This window comes from Gopherus flavomarginatus, chromosome 8 (genome assembly GCF_025201925.1).
Source record: "Gopherus flavomarginatus isolate rGopFla2 chromosome 8, rGopFla2.mat.asm, whole genome shotgun sequence".
Taxonomy (NCBI): Eukaryota; Metazoa; Chordata; order Testudines; family Testudinidae; genus Gopherus; species Gopherus flavomarginatus.
In genome coordinates, this window is record NC_066624.1 from 52,331,059 (window position 1) to 52,354,488 (window position 23,430).

Sequence of the window (23,430 nt, forward strand, 5' to 3'; positions counted from 1 at the left end):
TTAATCCCGGTTGTTGGGCTCAGTGCAGGGGTGACTTTGTGGCCTGTCACGTGTATGGAGGTTAAACAGGATTATTTAGTTGTCTTGACTGGCCTTAAAATCTAGACAAGGATGTTCTGGCTACAATGTTGCAGTGTCTGACCCGTGGTCTCTCCAGCTCCCAGGGGCCTCGTTCCAATCGAATCCCAGGCCAGTATTCAGAGACTGGCAGCTGCAGCGCAAGGCAATGGGGGCTGGTTGGAGTCACTTTGGGGCTGTCACTAGCCACAGAAAACAGAACCTCTCCCAAAATCCCAACTGCTGCCCATCAGGATATCTGGCTGTAGAGGAGCCGGGCCAGTGACCCCCGTGGAAGGAATCAGGTGGGATGGAAACCCCCAGGATGGGGAGTTGTGTGTTTCAGCCATGTTGGTATCACTCAAACACATGCACTGTACCCACACGCAGAGCCAGTTCGTGCTGTAAAACCCCCAGACCCGCGAGAGACGTGTTAATCTCAGCACAAGTTCTGCTTTAACCCATTAGAAATAACCCCGTAATTATTTTGGCATCTCAGTGCCAGAGGATGCCAAACCCCTGAGCTGTCAGTAGAGGGCCAGGTGTAGCGTCACTGGACACTGTCAGTGCTTCAGCAGCGAGACCTTGTACTTGCTGGCCCTGGTGGCTCAGACACATAGCTAGGGAAAGGGGAAGGTTACATACACCCCCAGCCGGAGCCCTCACCCCCTCCTGCACCCCAACCCCCTACCCAGCCTGGAGCTCTTTCCTGTACCCTGAACCCCTCATTCCTGCTCTTCACCCCTCTTTACAGCCCTCACCCCCTCCTGCATCCCAACTTCCTGCCCAGCCTGGAGCCCCTTCCCGTACCCTGAACCCTTCACTCCTGGCCTTCACCTCCCGTTAGAGCCCTCACCCCCCTCCTGCACCCCAACCCCCTGCCCAGCCCAGAGCCCCTTCCCATACCCTGAACCCCTCATTTCTGGCCCTCACCCCATATTAGAACCCTCACTCCCTCCCGCATCTCCAACGCCCGTCCCAGCCCGAAGCCCCTTCCCATACCCTGAACCCCTCATTTCTGGACTTCACCCCACATTAGAACCCCCACCCCCTACCGCACCCCAATCCCCTGCCCAGCCCGGAGCCCCTTCCTGTACCCTGAACCCCTCATTTCTGGCCCTCACCCCCCATTAGGACCCTCACCCCCTCCCGCACCCCAATCCCTTGCCCAGCCCAGTGACAGTGAGTGAGGGTGGGGAAGAGCAAGCCACCGAGGGAGGGGGAATGTAGTGAATCAGGGGCGGGGCCTCGGGGCAGAGGCGGGGCCTTGGGAAAGGGGCGGGGTTAGGCTGTTTGGTTTTGTGCAGAAAGTTGGTAACCCTACTTCAGGCCTAAAGCCTGGGGTGACCTCTCCACTCCAATCTCTATCCAAGCAAATTGGAGCCTGCAGGTTTCCAGGCCAGGTTCACTTCGTGTCTCTCATTGGAGCTGCTCTGTATTGGCTCCCTGCCCAGCCGCTGCTGCTCCCCCAGAACCCCACCCAGACCTGCAGCCAGCTGTAAGCTCTGGGAGTCACAGCCTGTTCCACATGTGGCTCTGCATCCATTCCCGGGGATTGCCCTCCGCATCCAGCTCTGTGCAGCTCCTCGCCTGCCACATGGCCACCACTTCCCACAACAGCCCAGCCCTTTCCTGCTTCAGGACCTTTCCCCTGACCTGGCCAGAGGAAAGGGAAGTGCAGCGGGGAAGGAAATGGTGGGGACTGTAGTCCCATTCTTAGCAGATCTCTCACAGTCCCAAACATAGGCTGAAAGACACTGCAAACAGACAAAGTTCCTCTCTGCCCTATCACATTATGAGTCCCAAGGTTTTTGGGGTCACATTGACTGCCCCCTCTTGCTTAAAGAAACAGTCTTAAAGTCTGCAGCTGCCTTTTCAGCTCCTTTCTGTACCTTTAACTGCAAACTTTATATTATATCCTTTTGGTGACACCCTGATTTCCTGTATTTTTTTACCAATTCAACTCCAAAAGGTCCATGAAATGTTACCAAGAAATAGAAAATTGAGAAAGTCAGTGTGTATGTGAAAATATTCATATTTTTTAAAACCATCTCTTGCGTCACTGAACCCTGATCCATGGACATTCGAGCCACACTGAAGACTGGGCACCTGAAGGGAGCGTCCAGCTGAGAGACAAACTTTCCCTCTTCCCCAGCAGCAGGCTCAGCAAAGCCAGCGTCACATGAGCTGGCAGGGACCATGTCCAGGACAGGTCGGTACATTTCCAAAACCTTGGAGACCATGGCCTGAGGCTCAGTAGGACTGACACTCTGTAGACCCGAGTTTAGGAAAAGAAAAGGGATGGACAGTGAAATGAAATGAAAAAAAAATCCTCAACGTTTTAGCTTTGGGTTTAGATTTCCATTGAAAACCACAAAGGTTTCTTGAGAAATTAAAAAAAATCCTTCAGCCCAAGCAGCCCGAGGTGCCGGGCTCTCTGGCAGACCGACACCTCAGCCACCTCTTGCCTCATGGCCTAGGCTCTCAGTGCTCTGCTGGTTGCCTCCTCCCCTGAAGGCCCCGAGCAAAAAGAAACAAGCACATGCCTAGCAGAAGACGGTTTTGATTAATTGACTTTTGGGTTATGGACCCAGCATGCTTCTGCTGTGTCACTCTGCTGGCTCTTTACCTACAGCCTCCAGCAGCCACACATCTTGCAAGCTCTAGCACTGGCAGGCAGATGCGCAGGCTGCTAGGCAGCAGCCTTGGTAACAGCAGACATGTGTCTCTGTGGCGCAGTGGGTCAGTGTGTTTTGCTGTTAATTGAAAGGATGGTGGTTTGAGCCCACCAGGGATGGCGATAACCCCTTGCTCCTCAAGACCTGCTGGGCTCCCTCAAAGGCCACCTCAAACCCGTCTCTCTTGGCCTCAGTGGTTTCAGCTCAGGCCCGAAGACTGTGCTGGACGCTACTCAGAAATCCATCTCCCAACACCCATGCCGGAGGCTCAGGCTTAATCCTCAAGGCCGAATGCAAAACCTTCAGCCAGGCGTGTTTTGCTCCATTCCTGCCTCCGCCCAAGCGGCAATGGAGAAATGTAGGAGAAACGCGAGCTAGAAGACACCTCCTTCTCACTTCTCTGTAGGCTGTGACATTATTAATATCAACTGGGACCATATAGATCATTGCTGCTACCACTGTTATATATTTGCAGCAAATATTGTGCAAAAGTTGTCGTGTGAGGTGTCTGTGACAAGGTTATGATTTGCTGGTTATAATTATACTAGCTGTATGTGTGTACCATTTTTGTATCTGAAGTTATGAATATGGGCTATGTACTTGTATCTCAAATGTATTTGATTTCAAGTACCCTCAGTGATGTATTTGGTCAGCTTCTTGAGAAAGGACTATTCTCAGTAAGTGCCCAATCAAGAAACGCTTCACTGACAATGGACTTTGGAAAATGCCAATCCACATCTGAGCTTTCCTGGGAACATTCAAGCTAGCATGTAAACAATGGCGTAGGCCTGCAAATTGAATCATGCATGGACATGTGACCTGCTCATGTGACTCCAGACTCCATCTTGCTGCTGTCATTTTCCTAGGTCAGCCCTAGGACCAATCCTATTCAACTTATTCATAAATGATTTGGAGAAAGGGGTAAACAGTGAGGTGGCAAAGTTCACAGACGATACTAAACTGCTCAAGATAGTTAAGACCAAAGCAGACTGCGAAGAACTTCAAAAAGATCTCACAAAACTAAGTGATTGGGCAACAAAATGGCAAATGAAATTTAATGTGGATAAATGTCACGTTGGGAAAACATAACCCCAACTATACATACAATATGATGGGGGCTAATTTAGCTACAACTAATCAGGAAAGAGATCTTGGAGTCATCATGGATAGTTCTCTGAAGACGTAGGAACGAATTGACACATATGACCCCAAGATGAGATCATTAATACACTAACCTGAGGAGAAGGACACTCCAACACTAGTAGGGAGAGAAAATACAAAAAGGGAAGAGGGGAGAAACCTCTACTGAACATGCATAACACCTAGCGATGGCAGCAGAACAGATTATCGGCTACACAACCCAAGAACGGGATCTGCATGTTGCTGTAGACAGATCAGTGAAAAGCTCCACTCAATTCACAGCTGCCAGCAAAAAAGTTAACATCAAGTTAGTATTCATAAGGAATGGGCTGGAGAATAACACCAAACATTTGTATACAAACCAAGGGGGAAGCCTCCAATACCCTGGGACCACCCTGCCTACTACAGCGCTGCACACAGGATATTTTATATCTATCTTTGAGAACTGGGGAAGAAATGGGACTAAAAAGAAACATTTGCTAATGAGAGAAAACCACCCGAATATGAAGATATTTTATATTAAGTGAGAGTAATTGGACAGTGGAAGTTCAATTAACAGACAGCAATAATTCCCCCCCCCCACACACACACCCCCAAACCATTCACATGGCAGCAGGGAGCCCTTTGAGGAGGTGCTTTAAGAGGGTACGTGAGGGGAGCGTGGAGGAGGAAAACTTCCTGGCAGTGGGGAGGAGGCAGAAGCAGGGGCAGGCTGGTGACTGGCAGTTGGGGGTAGCAGTAGCCAGGACTGCGTAATCTTGTGCTGGACAGTCTCCACTGCGGACTTTTTCCTCCTGTCTCCTTCCTCGCCAGCAGAGAAAGGCCACCCCAGCCCACCCCAGAGGCAGCTGTGTCTCAGGGCTGTGCAAACTGCATCCATTAAGCCCCTTCTCATTTGGGGAATGATTCAGGATAATTTACCAAAGAAAAGAAGAAAATTTGCTGCAGGTCAAACGGGTGTGAAAATATCCCAAATCTGAGCTTGTTAAATTAACATTGGAGAATTAAAGAGAAAATGGGGCAAAATCTGAAAAGGAGACTAGAGAACATGTCAATAATTTCTCCAGCAGCACCGACCCCTCATGGAGCCCTTGCTGCTTTTACAGCTGAGAGGAAACTTCCTCTCTCTGATGCCTCGCCATGGTGGAACTGGTGACCCAGTGAAGCTGACTTGAGGCTGATGCAAGGTAAGCAAAGCTGAACCAGCTGCCCAGGGTACGGGGTTGGAAGTCAGAATGGGGGTGGGCCTGGGTTCCCCTACATCAGTGGTTCTCAACCAGGGGTACGTGTACCCCTGAGGGTACGCAGAGAACTTCCATCAATGCATCTAGTTAATTGCCTTATTTTACCACAGGCTACAGAAAAAGCACCAGCAAAGTCTGTACAAACTGACATCCCCACACAGAGAGTGACTTGTACACATGGCTCTGTGCCCCAGGCACTGATAGGAGAGCGCAGGGCTCACACCCCTGGGGTGTATGGATAATTCTCAGGTACAAGGAGAGGGTTGCCAGCCACGCGCAGTCCCCAGGCGTGGGGACAGGCAGCTGTTTCCAGATCGGACTCTCGGGGCCCACAAGTGACCTGCTGCCTGCCACTAGCTCCTGGATTTGCCCCTTGGGCAGGAGACTCCCCCAGCCCCTCCCCCACTCTACCCTCTAATCTCCACTCCCCTCCCTGAGCTGGGGGAGAACCCAGGAGTCCTGGCTCCCAGCCCTGCCCTCCCCCGTATTTCCATAGGGCTCCCCCCAACGCGCCTCCCCCCAACCCCCGAGCGGGGCAGCCCCGCGGGGCACATCGGGGCGGGCAGAGACGAGGCCAGGGGAGAAGCAGGCACCCGGCAGCCCCCACAACACTGGGGGGCACCGCTCTGCGGGGGGGCGGGGCCAGGCCGAGACTCCGAGACACGAGAGTTCGCGTCAGCAGCCGGACCCTGGGGAGGGCGGGGCCGGGGATCTCTGGGGGGCGGGGCGGGAGGTGTGCGGCTGACCCAGGGACCCGCCCTCTCCTGGGCTCGAGAAGACGGAGCGCCCCGGGGCAGGCTGGGAGTTGTCGTTCCTGGTTAGTCTCAGAGCGAAAGTGACGAGTGGTTGCTCAGGCGCGCGGGGTGAGGGCCTGGCTCCCTCCCCCCGAGGGTTCGCTGCCCCCGCCCCCTGCGCCACGGGGACCCGCCCCGGCGCTGCTGAAGGGACGCGGGCTCGGGGGCAGCCGGCGGGCGGGGCCGGGCCGAGGAGCGCTGAGGCGGGACGGGGAGTGGCGGCTCCGCACGGGGGCGCCGGGGGCTCAGACACCCAGTTCCAGGCGCCAGGCCCAGCCCCTGCCGCGGGAGCAGCCCCGGGCCCGTGGGAGCCGGGCAGGGGGGACACAGGGCAGAGGCAGCGCGGAGTGAAAGGGCTTCACACCCCGCAGCTGGGGGGCAACAGGTGGGGGGGCTGAGCTGTCTGGAAGCAGCCCCACAAGTGGCAGCCTAGGGCCGCGGGGCCTTCAACCTCCCCCAACCTGCCCCCCAGTGTCGTCCCCCTGTCCACTGTGACTCTCCTGCCAGCACCGTCCCCTCCTCTCCCTTTGTAGGGCCTCAGCAGCCTCTTCAAGCCCCCCCAACGCCCTCCAGTGTCCCCCCATCTGTTGTGACCCTCTCACCAGCCCCACCCCCATCTGTGGGGATCCCTTAGCCCCCAGCATCCCCTCCCCCATCGTGTACACTCTACCTGGCCTCTCCCTTCACCCCCGACCTCCTCCTCCCCCTTGTCCTCAGCACCCTAACACTGACATCCTCTCACCCCACTCCCCACATCCTCCTTCCTGTCCTCAGCACCCTGCCCCCCCTTCCTCCTCCTCCCCCCCACCCCATCCTCAGCGCCCCACCCCTAATTGCCTCCAACCCATTTCTCATTGCTGGGCCCCACTTTCCCATCCTCCCACTCCCCCAGTCCATCCCCAGGATGTGAGGTTCCTCATCTTCAATCTCTGCTACACTCAAACCTGCCAGGTTCCCCTTTTCAACCACTGTGGGGTTGTCCAACCCGCCGACACCCATCCACTCTGGGCTCTCTAAATCCCACATTCCCACAATGCACCTTGGTAACGCCACTCTCCTCTATCCCTAATCCCTCTATTCCCTTCCCTTAGGTCCTCCTGGACACCCCAGCCCACAGCCAGGCCTCCACATACATCCCAGTCATTCACATGCTGAGCTAGTTCTTCAGGGACCCCCACAGCCCAGCAAACTTCTCCATCCATGAGCTCCATGGACCTGTGGCTGGGAAGGTGAGGAAGCTCCCACTTTGGCTGGGCTGGGTGTGGGTGTTAATTTTTTCCTGTCTTGTGTGTGCTGTGCTCACAAAGACTTTTTGCTCCCTCTGGGTGGGGTGTGGTTTTGGCAGAAGATGCCGTGTTTTGGTAGCCCTGTGGATGCTGTGTGGTGTCTGGAATGGGGCGTATGTGTTCCCATCATGCCCCTTCCCCTCTGCATGCAGAGCAGAGGACAGACAGGTCTGAGGAGCAGAGCAGGAGCTCTGGGAAGGAGAAGAGCAATATGAGTCTAAGATGAGGCCAGGTAACTTCTGTTTGGGGGGGACATGCTGAACAGGGCCTAGGATTGGGGAGACAACCAGGTGTGAGCCCCGGGCTCAGATTTCTAATTGTAGCTATGATGGCAGAATGGGAGTAAGGTTGAAGCCGAAGGCCTGGGGTGCGGGAGTAGCGAGAAGAGGAGCCTCACCACCATTGCTTTTTCTTTTCCTCTTGTGTTGTGTTTCATACCAAGGGAAAAGAAGTCGCGGGGATGGAGTCCAGCCCTGAGGTGAGATGGAAAGTGATCGAGAGCAGTGACGGCGTGAATCGTGTTGATGCCAAGCAAGAGCTGCCCAACTTGGACGAGAGTAACCGTTTCGGTGAGATGTGTATCTGGGTTGGGAAGGGCTCTGGTCACAGCCTTCCTGGCTCCAGGCAGGGACTTGCCATTACCTGGGTGTGGGTTTCCGGACTAGCTGTGGCTTCAGGGGAGATGATGTTTCCATTTGCGAAAGCTGATCATCTCTCTGGCCAGGAGTGGTGTGTGCTCCCTAGCAGAAAGTTGGATCCATGAGGGTGACTCCCTGTTGTGAATTTCTTTCGTCCTCCCAGGTTTCTCTCTCTGTATTGGGCAACTTTCACTCAAACTCTCTCTCCTTTCATGGACAGCTGTCATGTTCAGTTGCCTGCAGTCTCTTCCTCTGCTCCCCCTCCCCCAGTCTCCTATGGGCTCAGCTGAGTCTATCTGCCCACGGGCAGGGTCTCTGCCATACTGGGAAGGATGTGTCCTGCCTGCCAGGATAAGGGGGTTGCTCCTCCCATCCCCTATCTTCGGGAAAACCTCATTGCTGTAACTGGGTCACAGTGTGAGTGGCCATTCATGTCTTTGGGGCTGTGAGGTCTGAGACTGAAAGGAGTGGGCTCGTGGTCATGGCTTTGGGCAGTGGAGAAGTGGGGCTGGGATTAGAGATGCCCCTTATCACCTGCTAGCTCCATTACTGCATCACCCAAAAGCCTCGCTCAGGGTCCACTATGCTTCCTTGTGGTGGGCACTGCAGGGACAATCAGAGGGACAGCAGGATGCATGAGGAAATAGATGAGTGTGTGAGGCAGATGGGTGAAGGGGGTTGTGTGGCATACATTGAGGACGGCTGGGGGGTTGAGGGTTGGATGGACAGCAGGACAGACGGAGAGCTGCAGGGACGGATGGTGATGTCACAAGCTGGACTTGTGATGGGTTCAGCTCATGGCCGCTGGCTCTGTCATCTCTTGCCCCCATCTGCCCATCTGACTCTGCCCCTGTCTCTCACAGGCAGCACTCAGCAGAGTCTGGCCCTGTTGTTACACTGGTGCCTCCATCCAGCGCACACCTGTGCGTAATGTGCTCCTGGAGAGCTCAGGCAGGGAGAAGCGTGTGGCTCATGGCGGCTGAACCAGCTACTCCAAAGACTGCCGCAGATCTCCCCCTCCTTGGGCAGCAAGATCCTGGCCGGGGGTTACCTGTCTCTCCTCGCTGCCAAAGCAGCCTGCTCAGCGCAGAAACCGAGGTCACCTGTCTCCTCCCAGCCTCTAGCTGGAGCTGCTCCAGCCCGAATTGCTGGTATCCAGCCTGGCCGGAGTTGGTGCGATGTCCTAGTGGAGTCCGTTCTTTCTCCCCGGTAGATGATTATTTTCCCCACTGCAGTTAGTTGCTCTTTCTCTACTTCCCCATAGACCCTCCCCAGTGATAGTGACCTCTGCTGGCCAGGCACGGGAGTGTCCTGTAGGTGCCTTCTTGTAGGAGCAGTGACTCCTGGTGGCGAGGGGCAGCAATGCCTGGCATGTATCCCCCCTAGCATTGCTGCAGCGACCCCTGGTGGCAACTGAAGTCAGTTACCTATGTGACCCCACCACTGCCATTGCACCTGTGAGCGCTGGTGGGTAGGTGAGGCAGAGCCTTCTATGTATTTCTGCCATTGGGGCAGGGCCCTCTGCGTATCCCACTCTCATCTCGGTGACTCGTGTTGCCCAGGTGGGGCAGACCCCTGTGTGTATTTACTCCCCCCAACCCCTGCATTGAGCCTGTGATCACTGGTAGCCAGAGGAGTCAGTGCCCAAGGTGTATTCTTCACCTCCCTCAAGGTGGCAGGGTGCCTGGGTGACTGTGTCAAGCAGTGCCCTGGGTATCTTCCAACCCCTTTATGGCAGTGAGCCCTGCTTCTGGTGTGTATCACTCCCCCACTAGGGATGTTCACTGGTGGCCAAGTATGGCAGTGCCCTTTGTGTAGCCCTCTCTCCCTGCCTTCCCCCCCCACCCCCCGGGTGACCAGATAGAAAGTGTGAAGAATTGGGATAGGGTGGAGGATAATAGGCACCTACATAAGAGAAAGGCCCCGAATATCGGGATTTTCCCTATAAAATCAGGACATCTGGTCACCTTATCCCCTCTACCCCTGTGCCAGGTATAGCAGGCATTCATCCCTGGCATCCCTGTGGGGCAATACCGTCTGTATATCTCCCAATTGGGGCAGTGACCCCTGCTGGTCAGGTGGGGCAGTGCCCTGTGTGTGTGTGTCCCCTATTTAGGTAGTGACCCCGACGGCTAAGTGAGGCAGTGGCCTTTGATTTCCTCTTCTCTCCCCAGCCCCCTCTCTCTCCGGGATAGGGCCCCCAGTTGGAGCACTACCCTATGTGTATCTCTACTAATTGGAGAAGTAACCTCCCCGTGGCGCTCTGGTGTGGCAGTGCTCTATTGGTGTCTCCCTCCCTCTCTCCCCATGCCATTGTGGTAGTGGCCACTTCAGGCAGTGGCCCGTTTATCATCTCCCTCCCACCAGCACCATTGCAGCAGTGCCACCTGGTGGCCATGTGCGGCAGTGCCCTTCCTGTCCCCCCCGCAACCATTGCTGCAGTGACCCCAGGTGCCCAGTTTGAGTAGTAGCCTGTGTGTACCTCACCTCTTGGGGCAGTAATGTGTGGGGCCAGCTAAGACAGTGCACAGTCTGTGACGTCTGGTGGCCACGTAGGGCAGTGGCCTGTATGTACCATCTCCTCTGAAGCGGTGACCACTGGTGTCTTGGTGCTAAGATGCAGCCACCTCTGGGTTACATGGTGGGGCTGTTTACAGGATAGTGCGGTCAGCCCCCCCATTCCAGGAAGTAGGGGAAAGTCTGGTGTTCGGGGCAGAGCGTTCCACCTTCTATTGAACTGTGATGCTCTGAGCACCTTTCCCTTCCATGAACGAGACCCTGTGTGACTCCAAAGCTGGTCCAGTAACAGGTATCACGTCACCTGCCTTGTCTCCCTGGTATTCTGGCCAGTGTCCAACTTCCCCTTCACTGTTGGTCTTCAAACCTCCTCCAAGCCTCCCCACCCAGTCCCTTAAGATGCCAAACCTCCCCTGGAGCCCAACCCTGTAGAGGGCACCTGAAAACCGTACGGCACCATGGGGGTGGTAGTGTCCACTGCTTCCATCTCCCAATAGCCAGGACAGACCCCACAGCACCATGGGAGTGGTCGTGTCTCCTGCTTCCATTTCCTGACAGCTGCTGCCAGGCCCAGACTTCCCATTTCTGGTGCGAGTCTGGAAGCAGGTGCTGCTGTGAGGCAGTGCCGGGAAGGGTGGTGCTGGTGTCAGGAGAAAGCAGGAGGAGTAGGTGGCTCTGTGCTACTGCAGGGAGGTGCTGCCCTTGCTGTGAAAGGGCCCCGCTATTAGAGGAGATGTCATCTCCCTGCCCTGCCATGCTCTGCACCAGCCCCTGCTTGTCACGGGAGCAGGGCTGGCTCCATCCACCAGCGTAGCAAGCAGGTGCTTGGAGCAGGCAATTCAAAGGGACGGCCCACTCGGTATCGGGGCAGCACGTCTGGGTCTTTGGCGGAAATTCGGCGGTGGGTCCCCCATTCCCTGTCTTAGTCTTTGAGCTGCCACCAAATGTCTACCAAAGAGGAAGGGAGGGAGGACTCGCCGCCGAACTGCTGCAGAAGAAGCAGTGTGGTTGAGCTGCCGCCGAAGAGCCACAGCTTTTTTTTTCTTTCTTATTTACTTCCTCCACACCGGTCATGGTTTTATAGACTTCCGTCGTATCCCCCTTTAGTCGTCTCTTTTCCAAGATGAAAAGTCCCAATCTTATGAATCTCTTCCTAGACGGAAGCTGGTCCATATCCCCTCATCATCTTTGTTGTCCTTTTCTGAATCTTTCCCATTCCAAAAGATCTTTTTTGAGATTGGGGCAACGGCATCAGCACGCAGTATTCAAGATGTGGGCGTACCATGGATTGATATTGAGGCGATATGATAGTTTCTGTCTTCTTACCTATCCCTTTCTTAATGATTCCCAACACTCCGCTGCACATTGAGTGGATGTTTTCAGAGAACTATCCACGACGACTCCCAGATCTCTTTCTCGAGTGGTAACAGCTAATTTAGACACCATCATTTTACAGAGATAGTTGGGATTATGTTTTCCAGTGTGCATTACTTTGCACTTGACAGCACTGACGTTCATCTGCCATTTGGTTGTCCTGTCACCCAGTTTTGTGAGATCTCTTTGTGGCTCTTCGCAGGCTGCCTGGGACTTAACTATCCTGAGCAATTTTGTATCATCTGCAAATTTTGCCACCTCACTGTTTACCCCTTTCCCCAGATGATTTATGAATAAGTTGAATGGTACTGCTCCCAGTACAGACACCTAGGGATAAGAGAGGGAAGATCCTCTTCTGACACTGGCAGACCAGGTGCCAGCTCATGCCAAGGCCCCTATGCCTTACTGAAAAGTGACAAACGCATGGCTGGAAACTAGTCTTGCTCACTTGTTTGTTAGTGTTGTTAAAACAAGAATTAGATTCATAAAAATGTGTTTAGTGTTTATGACAAGCTCGTGAGTTGCTGCATGCATTCTTCTCACCTATAATAGCCGTAGCCCATGTGGTAAGGTGATATATAAGCATTGGCACTAAAGCTGTAAACCCCCTTGCCGCCACCAGTCAGGAGAGAAGCATTACCAAGTGTGAAACGCTAGTTTACCAGAAGAGGCGTCATCTCGTTTCCAACAAGAGAAGGCGCTGACTGAGACATCAGACAAGCCACTGTCGATCATCTGTGGACAAAAGACTTGGTTGATTGCTCGCCTCACACACCCACGAGGAGGCAGAGACCAGCACAAACACTTGCCCCCATCAGCTTGAGCTCTGGGGGAATGGAATAAAAATACCTGTCAGGAAGAAACTGTTGGCATCCCACCCCCAGGATGCTGCTTGGACTTCAGGGAGACAGCACGCCATCTAAGCGTACGAAAAGAATCCCAGCTGCTTGGCTAAGATGTTGTTGTTACAGCAGCTTCAACACCTGGGTGGCAAGATAGATTCAGGATGCCCAAGGAGAATGTCTATGATTCCATGTTAAGGCTATTCTAGTGCCTGAGAAATTCACACTTGGTACATGGTGGGCGAGAGCAAAATGTGGAACACACAACCATGAGGAGCCCCACTGCCTTAGGGTTAGAGTTATGCCATTCGATCTCTTTCAGGGTATGTTTTGGTTCTGAGAGGTAAAAGGCTGCTCTGTGTGTGGTGTTATGGAGTGAGGTAGCAAAGGTTGGTTGCAGAGGTGGTGCATGTATCACAAAAGTTGTGTCCCCCCTCCCCACTGCCAACCCCAGCTCTGGTCCCAGAGTCCAGAATTTGCATAAACCCACCTGCTGACCTGTGACTAAGAATTTCACCCTGCTAACTCTTCCAGCAAAACGGGCCAAAGAAAGTATATGCAAGTGCTGTACCGCAGCCCCAGTGCTCTTTTCGGTTCCTTCCACAGAACTTTCACTGCATACCAGTCCAGTTCCTTGCTATTGCTTGCCTAAGAGCTGCATGCATATGCTAGAGTGTACCCTGAGCTGATTCCTGATTTTTGAGCTCCATACAGCCTTGCCTGTCCGTGTCTCTGTGTTGCAATGGGTCAGCGCGTTCAGCTGTTAACCGAAAGGATGGTGGTTCGAGCTCACCTGGGGGTGGCGATAAGCCCGTGCTACTTCCTTGCTTCTCCTAGGCCTGCGGGGGGATTCAAAAGTCCTGTTTTGCTGCCTCTTGGCCTCTGTGCTTTCAGCTGGTGGCCCAAAGAGCGTGTTGGATGCCATTCAGAAACCCATCTCCCAGCAGCCGTGCCGGAGGCTCAGGCTTAATCCTCGAGGCTGAGCACAAAAACTTTCAGCCGGGAACATTTTGCTCCCTTCCCACCTCCGCCCAAGTGGCAAGGGGGAAGTGGACGAGACACGCCGGCTCAAAGACACCTCCCTCCCACTTCCCTGTAGGCTGTGCATAGCTCTTGGCCTGCCTCATGCCTCGTCAGGAAAGAGCGGCCGTGCTGCCCAAGCCTGAGTCACGTGCGCAGCCTGGCCCGCCCCAGCTGACGGTGCGCAGAGCCACGCGAGCCGATGGCAGGTCGAGTCAGTAGCCTAGGCTCTTTCCCCTGACAGCCACACAGCGCTGCCTAGCGCCCCGAGAGCCTCCCTTGTGTTCTCCCGCAGCCCGCCAGGGTGGGTGGGAAAAGGGGACCAGGAAGCACTGCAGCCTCATTCTGGGACAGGAGGCCCTCGCCATGCCCGGACCTCCCTCTTGCCTTCAGCCCAGGCAGCCAGAGAGCTCCCTGGCAGGCCGCTGCCTCAACCACCTCTTGCTGCTCTCCGCCTTGGTGGAAGGCCCAGAGTGAAAAGAAAGAAGCGCACATGTAGCAGAGGATGGTTTTGATCCATTGACCTCTGGGTTATGGGCCCAGAATGCTTCCGCTGGACCACTCTGCTGGCTCTTCATAGCCCTGCCACACAGCCATTACTGTCCGGATTAGTGCCTTACGAGCTCTTGCGCTGGCAGGCAGATGCGCAGGCTGCTAGGCAGCTGCCCTGGTCACAGGACTTTACAGCGTCTACAGGGTAAAAGGGATCTATTTGGGGTTTGGACCCCACTGGGAGCTGGGTAGCTAAGTGCCGGAGACGGGAGCACTTCTTAAACTGTTTTCAGTTAAGCCTTCAGCTTGTGGGGGACAAGGTTCAGCCTTGGATCCGTGTCTGCAGCAGTCAAGCGCCTCTGGCTCAATCGACCCCCCTCGCTGTCTTAGCAGACTAAAATCCGGAGCAAACGCACGCGCCTTGCAAAGGAACAGGAGCCGGGATCTCGAACAAATGTCAACATTTTATTAAGATGACGTTCAAAGAAAAAAAAAGTGTACGATACAGCGTTTAGGCGCAGAAGCTTCTGGTGATCAGGGAACAATGTACAGATTACCTAGGGGGTGCAAAGTTCGGTTTCAGATCGGGTGGCATAAGGAATACATAATGTGCAATAGCCCCGACTGTGGGTAAAAGGTTAACGTACAGACACTGAGTTAGGAGGGTATGTTGTCCATGTGAGGGCTATGTTCAGGTGTGGACTATAATGAGCGGATACGACGATGAGGATGGATTGACCCACGTTTGGTGAGTTTTAACGTTCAGTGTTTTTGAATCTTTGCCACAATCTAGTTTAAGCAGGGTCGATATGAACTCTACCCTGCCATCTGTTGGTGATCTGTTGTAAAGGCCTTTTGAGGCTGATGTCATTTGCATGGTTCCACCCACCCCGGATTGCATGATGGGAGTGCTTGTCCAAACAGTCATTTCAGCTGCTGTGGGATCCCCAGTCTCTTTGTTATTGGGGCAAGAGTAATGCAGTGTATTTTCCTGTTCGTTTTGGATCAAGGAGAGAGTAACTGTACCTGGCATTTGAGGCCTGAGAGCTTGACCCTCGGCTGAAAAGTATTCACCATTAAGGGGTCTGGACTCCAAACACCCAAAGCTTGTGGGAGATAAGAATGGATGTTTGTTTGGTTCTTGCAGGCCCGTGCCTGCTGGTTTTCTTCTTGCTGTCCCTGGTGTGTAAAGACAGAGGTGTTTTTGGAACTCTTTGAGTTGTTGTTAGTGCTGCAGTCATTTGCCTTAAGCTTTTGCCATTGGATCTCTTTCAGGGTATATTTTGGTTCTGAGAGGTAAACGGCTGCTGTGGTGTTATGGAGTGAAGTAGCAAAGATTGGTTACAGAGGTGGTGCATGTGCCACAAAAATTGTGCTGCCCCCCACCCCAGCTGTGGTCCCAGAGTCCAGAATTTGCATAAAACCACCTGCTGACCTGTGACTAAGAATCTGGTTGCAGAGATAGTTTGTGTGTCACAAAAGCTGTGTTCTACAGCTGATCTCCCAGAGTCCAATCTGTAAAATTTCCTTGCTGTCTGAGTGGTAAGGAGCATTTTCCCCAACTATAGAGCTGTTTACAACTTTCAGTGTATAAATGAGATCAAAACCCAGCAGCTCATGTATGTCTAAAAATTGCATTTAGTCATTAATGATTTTTTGTCTGTGGCATAGATGCAAATATGGATTAGAAATATAAAAAGCTCTCTTTTTAAACTAGAGAGATACAAAAGACATAAAACAAGCATTTAAAGGTTTCACAAGAAATCCATCATACAGAACACACACATTTCTTTGCAATCTTTCTTATTTCACTAAGCTTTGGAACCCATGTCCCTTGCCTAATGAGTTTTATGTAGGTTCGGGTGAGTCCCAAAATCATGAACTGCTGAATTCCGTTCTACTGTCTTTGATTCATATCACCGGAATAACTGCACTTTATTACCCCTGCCCTAATAAGAAAGAGACTGGGGATCCCACAGCAGCCGAAATGACCTTTTGGACAAGCACCCCCATCATGCAATGCGGGGTGGGTGTGACCATGCACATCAGCAACAAAAGTCCTTTACAACACATCACCAACAGATGTCAGGGTAGAGTTCATTCTCACCCTGCTTACATCCTCCCCCGAGCCAACAATTGGTGGTCCTGATAAATCACATTCCCTATTATACCAACTCATTGGTATTGAATGCGAAGTTATGGCTAGCAAAAATAGCCACCCATCTCTTCCTTGTAGCATCCAGCTTAGCCCTTGTTAACACATAAGTCAGTGAATTGTTCTCTGTCCACACCTGAAACTGAACACCACACAAGTAGTCTCGAAATATCTCAGTGATGGCCCATTTCAAGACCAAGAACTGCTGCTGGTGGATGGGATAGCGAGTTTTGCTATCAGACAGTCCTCAGCTGGCAAAGCCTACAGATTTACATTTCTTTCCACTTCCTGGTACGAGACTGCTCCCAGACCCTCCAAACTGGCATCAGCATGCAGGATAAACGGCTTGTTTGGGTTAACAAGGACTAGGACTGGCACAAGAATCAGGCAAATAATTATTTCCCGTAAAGCCCTGTCACTTCTCTCATCCCGCCATGTCCCAAATGGAGAAGAGAGGAGCCCCTCCCATGTCCCAGGCCAGGAACACCAGATTGGAGGGGGTGTGGGGAGATGAGATGAGATGATTCAGTCCAGTCCAGGTCTGCTAGTGTTGTAAAGGAAAAGATATCCTTCCTCAGTCCAGGTCAACTGGAATTGTTGTTGCAGTGGGGAAGAGATATTTCTCATCTGGTTCTTAGATGCTTTGGTGAGAGGGGACAAGCAGAGGTTTTTTCGTCCCTGTGCAACTCAAATTGCACACTTCTTTTCTGCTTTTTGCTCTAGCTTGATTTCTCTCTTGCATCTCAATTTTCTCTTTCCTGGCCTCATTCCAGAGCATTCACAGCCCAATTCTCTATCCTAAACCTGAGTCCTCTACTGCACCCTGAATGTCTCATTCTAACCCCATCCCAGAGTCTGCACCCCAAGAGTCAGTGCCTTCATCCCTCTGCACTCCAACTCTCTGTCCCATGTAGCCTGATTTAGGGTGTACTAATAATATTAATTTGGATAATTTGATGAAAATTTAATTGATTAGCTTACATTTTATTTAATTTAATTGAGTTACAAAGTTACAGTTGCATTACTGCTATTCAAAAGATACATATGGCATTATATGCAACAAAGTTTTGGTTAATATACTCACAGTCTTCCTTGATAACGTGGTGGTAAGAGGCACAGGACCAGCCTTGTAGTTCAGGTTTCTTAATTCTTAAGTGAAAGATGCAGGGCTTAGAAAAAGCTAGTGTTACTTAGGGTTTACTTGACTATGTTAAACTTAAAATCAAAACCTAATAAACAAAGACTAAAAACTTAGGGAAACCGAACTTAGCCTAATTCCCTTGAAACTTAAAGTTTAAGAACAAGTACAGCCTACTGATAGTACATAGAGAGAGAGTGGAGGAAGTAAGTCACAATGATAGAGCAAAGTGCTCTAGCGAAGTGGGTTACCTCTTTTATAGGGCACAAGGGCCGGAAATCCTTCCTCCTATGCCCAAATTTCATTCCTCACCCACAAAACATTAGGGTATGTTTACTTCATAGGCTAGTATGTTTGTGCTTGTTGATGACATGTACATATGCACATAAGTTACCTTGTGGTGTACCTGTTAAATCTGTGGGTACAACACTGAAAAAAACCCTTTGCCATTCTCCATTGTCGATTGGTCTAGGTAAAGGTCTTAGACAGGCATGGGTAGTTACCTATTTAGGTAACATGATAAAGGTCGATTTTCCTCTCCGAGTAAAAGGTCACAATATAGATATGCGAACTTTGCCTTAACTTAACATACAGGATATGGCCTGTAGGTCCTCATAAGTCATGTGTCTCAGTCCCCTAATCATTTTTATTACCCTCTGCTGGACTCTGTCCAGTTTGTCCACATCCCTTCTCATGTGGGTCCCAACCCCAAAAGTACTCACATTGCACCCCAATGGCCCCAAAATGCTGGCTTTTAATATGTAAATAGGGTGCTGCCATGATCAAGTCACTCCCGAGCTCTCCAGTGGAGCCTCCTGGCGGAGAACAAGGTGAAAATTAGCCAGGACGTCGCTCAGTCAATTCCCTCCGCTCCCAGCAAGTGGTATCGGAAAGCTCCAAGATGGCTCACTTCCCTTTCTCTCATCATCTTCAGGTCCCAGGGTTACAAATGCACAAACCAGTTGAGATTCTCCCCTGGGCTCAGGGTGTGGGACTGTTCTGAGGGCAGGGATGGCTCTAGGTTTTTTGATGCCCCAAGCAAAAAAAATGTTGGCTGCCCCCTGTCCCAGCCCTGGGGTTCCCCCCTGCACCCGCCTGCTGCCCCAGCCCTGGGCTCTCCCCTCACACACACACACACATGCCCTGCCGCCCCAGGGCTAGGCTTCCCCCTTTTCCCCTCACCAGTGCCCCCCCCACTTCCTGCTGCCCCAGCCCTGGGCTGTCTCCCCCGGCTCAACCTGCACCCTCCTTCAGCTGCAGCCCTGGGTCACTGGTAACTTGCTCCCAGGGTAGGTCATTCAGCAGGAATTTTGGATGTGCACAAAACACAGAGAGGATTGGTTCCCACATGGTTAAAGTGCAGTAAAGTGGAAACATTTTCAGCTTGTGTGATTGGTGGATATCTGGATGCATATTGTAAGACTATCCTCCATAAATGAGGAAAAGTTGAGGTGCCTTTATTATTCTTTTGTTCCACTCTTTCGTTCTGTGGGGAATTTGCCAATGCAAATCACTGTCTTCCTTTTAAACAAACAAAAAAAGGCAATGGCTGTTGAAAATAGCAATTCCAGTCCTGGGAAGCATTTCTTGCTCAATTTTATCCTACGTTTTCTACAGTGGATCAGTGTATTTGATTTGGGAGAAATGAAGTACCAGCTGCCCAAACTGAGCTTGAGCACTCCTGAATTTTGAGGTGTACAGATCTGGAAGGCAGGTGCTGGGGGTGTGTGTGTGTCGGGGGGAGGGCTGTGGGCTCTGCGGGGGAGAACGGCAGCATGTATGCGGCAGCGTGTCTGGAGCTGTGTGGAGCCAGACATGTTGGTCTGAGTGGCACGGTAAGGGGGCTGGGGGGTTGGAGAAGGGGTAGGGGTTCCAGGGGGGCAGTCAAGGGACAGGGAGCTGGGGGGTTGGATGGAGCGGAGGTTTGGAGGGGCAGGGAGAAGGGCGGGTTAGATGAGTCAGAGGTTTGGGGGAGGCAGTCAGGGGACAGGCAGCGGTTGCATAGGCATGGGAGTCCCACGGGTTTGTCAGGGGACAGGTAGTGGGTGGGGTCCTGGGGGGGAGTTGGGGGGGTCTCAGGAGGGGGAAGTTGGGGACAAGGAGAAGGGAGGCTTAGAAAGGGGTTGGGGTTCCAAGGGGCAGTTAGGGGCAGGGGGCCCAGGAGGAGGCAATTAGGGGACAAGGACCAGTGGCACTTAGGGGGTGGGGTCCTGGGGGGCAGTTAGGGGAAAGGGTCCCAGGAGGGGGTGATAAGGGGACAAGGAGAAGGGGGGGATTGGATGTGTTGGGGTTTCTGTGGGGGGCAGTCGGAGGGAGTGGATGGTGGCAGGGTGGGGCTTCCCTCCTCCTGGAGTGACCTGTTTTTTTGAATGTTAAAATATGGTCTCCCTACTATTCACAGTGCAACTCTCCACTCCCATGCCGCCCTTGCAAATAGGCTGCCCCAAGCAGGTGCTTGCTTTGCTGGTGCCTAGAGCTGCCCCTCTCTGAGGGGATGGACTTGCACACTTGGAATATTAGTGCAAAGATACAATTTCAATTTCTCTTAGAGAAATTGGAGGGCAATTTATATTTGGTTAAAATCTTATTTAGTGAAAGGAAAGCTGCAGTGACAGCCTGGTTACTGGGGTGCAAAACACTTTCCTCCTGGGAGAAACAAGAAGTTAGAATTAAAAATTTACATCATTTGTTCTAATGTTGGCACAGGTTTAATTTTGCTTCTGTGTAGGCTTGTTTCAGGCTGTGACCATTTTGGTTTATTGGGTTGTTTTGTTTTCTTTACTTGGAATGGAGCTTTTAATTGACATTTGATGGATTCGAATGGCTGACCTGCAACACCAGTTTTGACATAGTTCTGCATATTTTATACAGATTTGGCTAGTATTCAAGGACTCAATTTCTTTACAGGAGGTTTCAGTGGTCAGACTTATTTATTTTATGTTATTTTATCATTCTGCTGTAGCACACTTTTTTGATAAAATGTTGAAATTATTAATTTACAGCATTTGTTAGTTTTTATTTTTAAAAACAAAGTTTTTCTTAATGTTTGGGTTTTAAATTAAGCATTGTTTTTGGTTTCAATTTTTCATTTAGGTTTTGGTTACTGATGGAATCTTTAAGAACTTTGCATTTAATACTACAGTTTGGACAGATTTCGATTATTTAAAGTAAACCTTGTTTACTATTTCATTTTAATAAAGGTTGTATTGCTGTAAATCTGGCCGGGGGGAGAGGAGATGAGCCTGCCCTTTAACTGAGAAGGAGCAGAGAGATGGGAGGCATGGCCCCCGTGAAGGGTGGGGCCAGGTGATGCGGGGCACAGCTCCCATTTTTTTTTGTCTAGCCCACCTCAGTCCCCCACCAAACAAGAAGAGTCTCATGCCACCCCTGCTGGTCATTGGGTGTCACTGCTGCTCCATGGGAAACACGCTCTGTGCCTTACCCAGATTGGTGGGAAGTATACTCTGTGCATTACCGTGACTGGTCCATAGGTGTCACTGCTCCTAGAAGGCAGACACACGCTGTGCATTACGCCACCTGGCCACTGGGTGTCACTGCTGTATCAAGGGAAACACCTTCCATGCATTACCCTGAATCAACACGAGGTGTCACTGCTGCTCAAAGGGAAATATACTCTGTGTGTTACCCTGATTGGCCACTGGGTGTCACTGCTGCGCCAAGGAAAACACCTTCTGTGCATTACTCTGACTGCCCACTAGGTGTCACTGCTGCTCCAAGGGAGACATAAGAACGGCGAGACTGGTTCAGACGCAAAGTCCATCTAGCCCAGTATCCTCCTGTCTTCTGACAGCGGCCAGTGCCAGGTGCCCCAGAGGGAATGAACAGAGCAGGGAATCATCAAGTGATCCATCCCCTGTTGCCCAGTGCCAGCTTCTGGCAAACAGAGGCTGGGGACACCCTGGCTAATAGCCCTTGATGGACCTATTCTCTGATAATTTATCTAGTTAGAATCATAGATTATTAGGATTGGAAGGGACCTCAAGAGCTCATCTAGTCCAACCTGCTGCTCAAAGCAGGACCAATCCCCAAACAGTTCTCTCAAGGATTGAGCTCACAACCCTCAGTTTAGCAGGCCAATGCTCAAACCACTGAGCTATAGTTCTTCTTTTGTACCCTGTTATACTCTTGGCCTTCACAACATCCTTTGGCAAGGAGTTCCACAGGTTGACTATGCAACTGCCCTGAGATTACCCCCACCCCTACCTCAGGTTGTATATGGAAAAGAGGATGAGGATGAGGAGAGCCATGATGTGTCTGTCACTAACTCATGCCTCAGTTTCCTCTAGGCAGCAATGCTGCAGGCTCCTTTGGTCAGTTCCCATGCAACTGTGTCTGGGGAAGGGGGAGTAGAGGCTCATGCTCCTCAGCTCCCATGCCCCTCCCCCAGCAGCTGGGGAATCCAGGCCAAATTTAACCCTGGTAGCTGAGCCGGGATTACCCTGGGACCCTGGTAGCTGGGCCAGGATTAGCCTGGGCCGGGGTAGGGCTGGGGAGGAATTGCGGGGGAGACAGATGCACTTACGGTGAGAGGAGATCCTCCCATTCCCTGCCAACCCCCCTCACTCCTTACAGCACACTGCAACCTAGCACTTCTTTCTCTATCGTCAGGGTGGCTGCTGCCTGCTTCTCCCTTAGCATCATCTCTTCCCACCCTGGGGCAATGGTGTTGCACATCCTGTGCAAACAAGCAGGTCCTGGTATGCCCCGTGGCACTGCCCTGCAATTGGGGGGGGCAGCAGTTGGATGGAATATGGGGGTGAGCAAGGCTGGGGACCCAGACTTCTGGGTTCTCCCGCCAACTCTGGGAGGGGAGGGGGGTTAGTGGGGAGAGTGAGGGAGGGGTGGGGCTGGGATCCAAGGCTCCTGCTTTTTCTGGTTTTCTCCACCTCCTTGGTCCTTTCAGTGCATTTTCTGTTCCAAATTCATTTACTGACTGTGCAACCCACCCCAGAGGTGGCTGCATCTCAGTGTAGGGTGAGGCATCCTTGGCTGCATCATCTCCTAACCGCGTCTCTCTCTATCCCTGCAGGTGACCCTGCAGCACTCGGCAAACATCTGCAAGATTGTGGGGCACTCTGAGCATTGGGCAGGCAGGGGCCAGGTGCCCAGCCCCCCCCCGAGAATGGGACCCAGCACCCCGTACTTTTTACAGAGATTAAAAAGGGGCCAAGGGGGGCAAATCAGAGGAAGGGGTCCAGGATCTGAGCAGGGGGTGGAAATTGACTGGTGGGGGGGTCAAGCAGCTGGAGGCAGAGTTAGGAGAGGGGCTGAAGGGCAAAGTCAAGGAGTGGGGAAGGAGCCGGAGTTAAGCCCGGGGGAGGCGCTGCCAGAGGGTTAAACCCTGGCACAAGCAGAGGCAGAGGGGTAACAGTTATCCCGGTGGGCTGAGACTCCAGTGTTTGCAAAAACAGGGTGGGGGGAGCAGAGGGCTTTTTTATTTCCTCTCCCACAGGCAGCACCTCTCAGCATGAACTTCCCAGGGCTGGGCTCTTAAAGGCACAGGCATCCCACTGCCTAGACACTGCAGCTCCTCTCTGATGTAACCTACTGAGGTGCTGCAGTAGGAGACTCAATTCAGTGAAACTGGGCATTCCCTATACGCCCCCCAGCCAGGGGGCTGTGCACCCCCTTCCCCGAATTTCCCCAACACCCCACCCCCCAATGGTCAGGTAGTTACATGCAGCGCTGCCAATGTTGTCAGTGGTTGCAAATTTGAATGGAAATTGAAATGTTAACACACACTTTAAAAGCAGATACAACGTATGAAAACTACTTGTACCTGAGAAAGTAAAATAGGTTTGGAAAGTCTGGACAAAGTCGGGTTTCCTCACCCAGCTGTTGTGTTTGCTGACAATGTCGGTGCATTGGCTTCGGCAGTGTTGGCCAACCTTAGAATTTCAAATGATAATTTGTAAGCGAGGTGTGAATGAGCTCTCCCCTGACAGCTACTGATGACCAGGGTTGGGAGGACGCTTTGGGACCAGACTGTATTTACATGAACTCACGTACTCTGCCGAGGTATCCAGCTGCCAGA

General features: G+C 52.2%; 1 protein-coding gene and 1 long non-coding RNA gene across 7 annotated transcripts in view; one reads left to right on the forward strand and one right to left on the reverse strand.

Annotated features, from left to right (window-relative positions):
- LOC127056975 (zinc finger protein 883-like) overlaps positions 1-23,430 on the reverse strand; it is a 305,218-nt gene that overhangs the window by 203,456 nt on the left and 78,332 nt on the right. The gene's annotated exons all lie outside the window — the stretch shown is intronic.
- LOC127057098 (uncharacterized) lies at positions 5,873-23,172 on the forward strand. 3 transcript variants are annotated; one of them, XR_007776004.1, is made up of 4 exons: positions 5,873-5,936; positions 7,005-7,142; positions 7,642-7,768; positions 22,426-23,172. It is a non-coding gene; the product is annotated as an uncharacterized LOC127057098 (long non-coding RNA). The 3 variants fall into 3 exon arrangements; XR_007776002.1 differs by lacking the exon at positions 5,873-5,936 and having other exon boundaries at positions 6,366-7,142; XR_007776003.1 differs by lacking the exons at positions 5,873-5,936; positions 22,426-23,172 and adding an exon at positions 11,811-12,675 and having other exon boundaries at positions 6,367-7,142.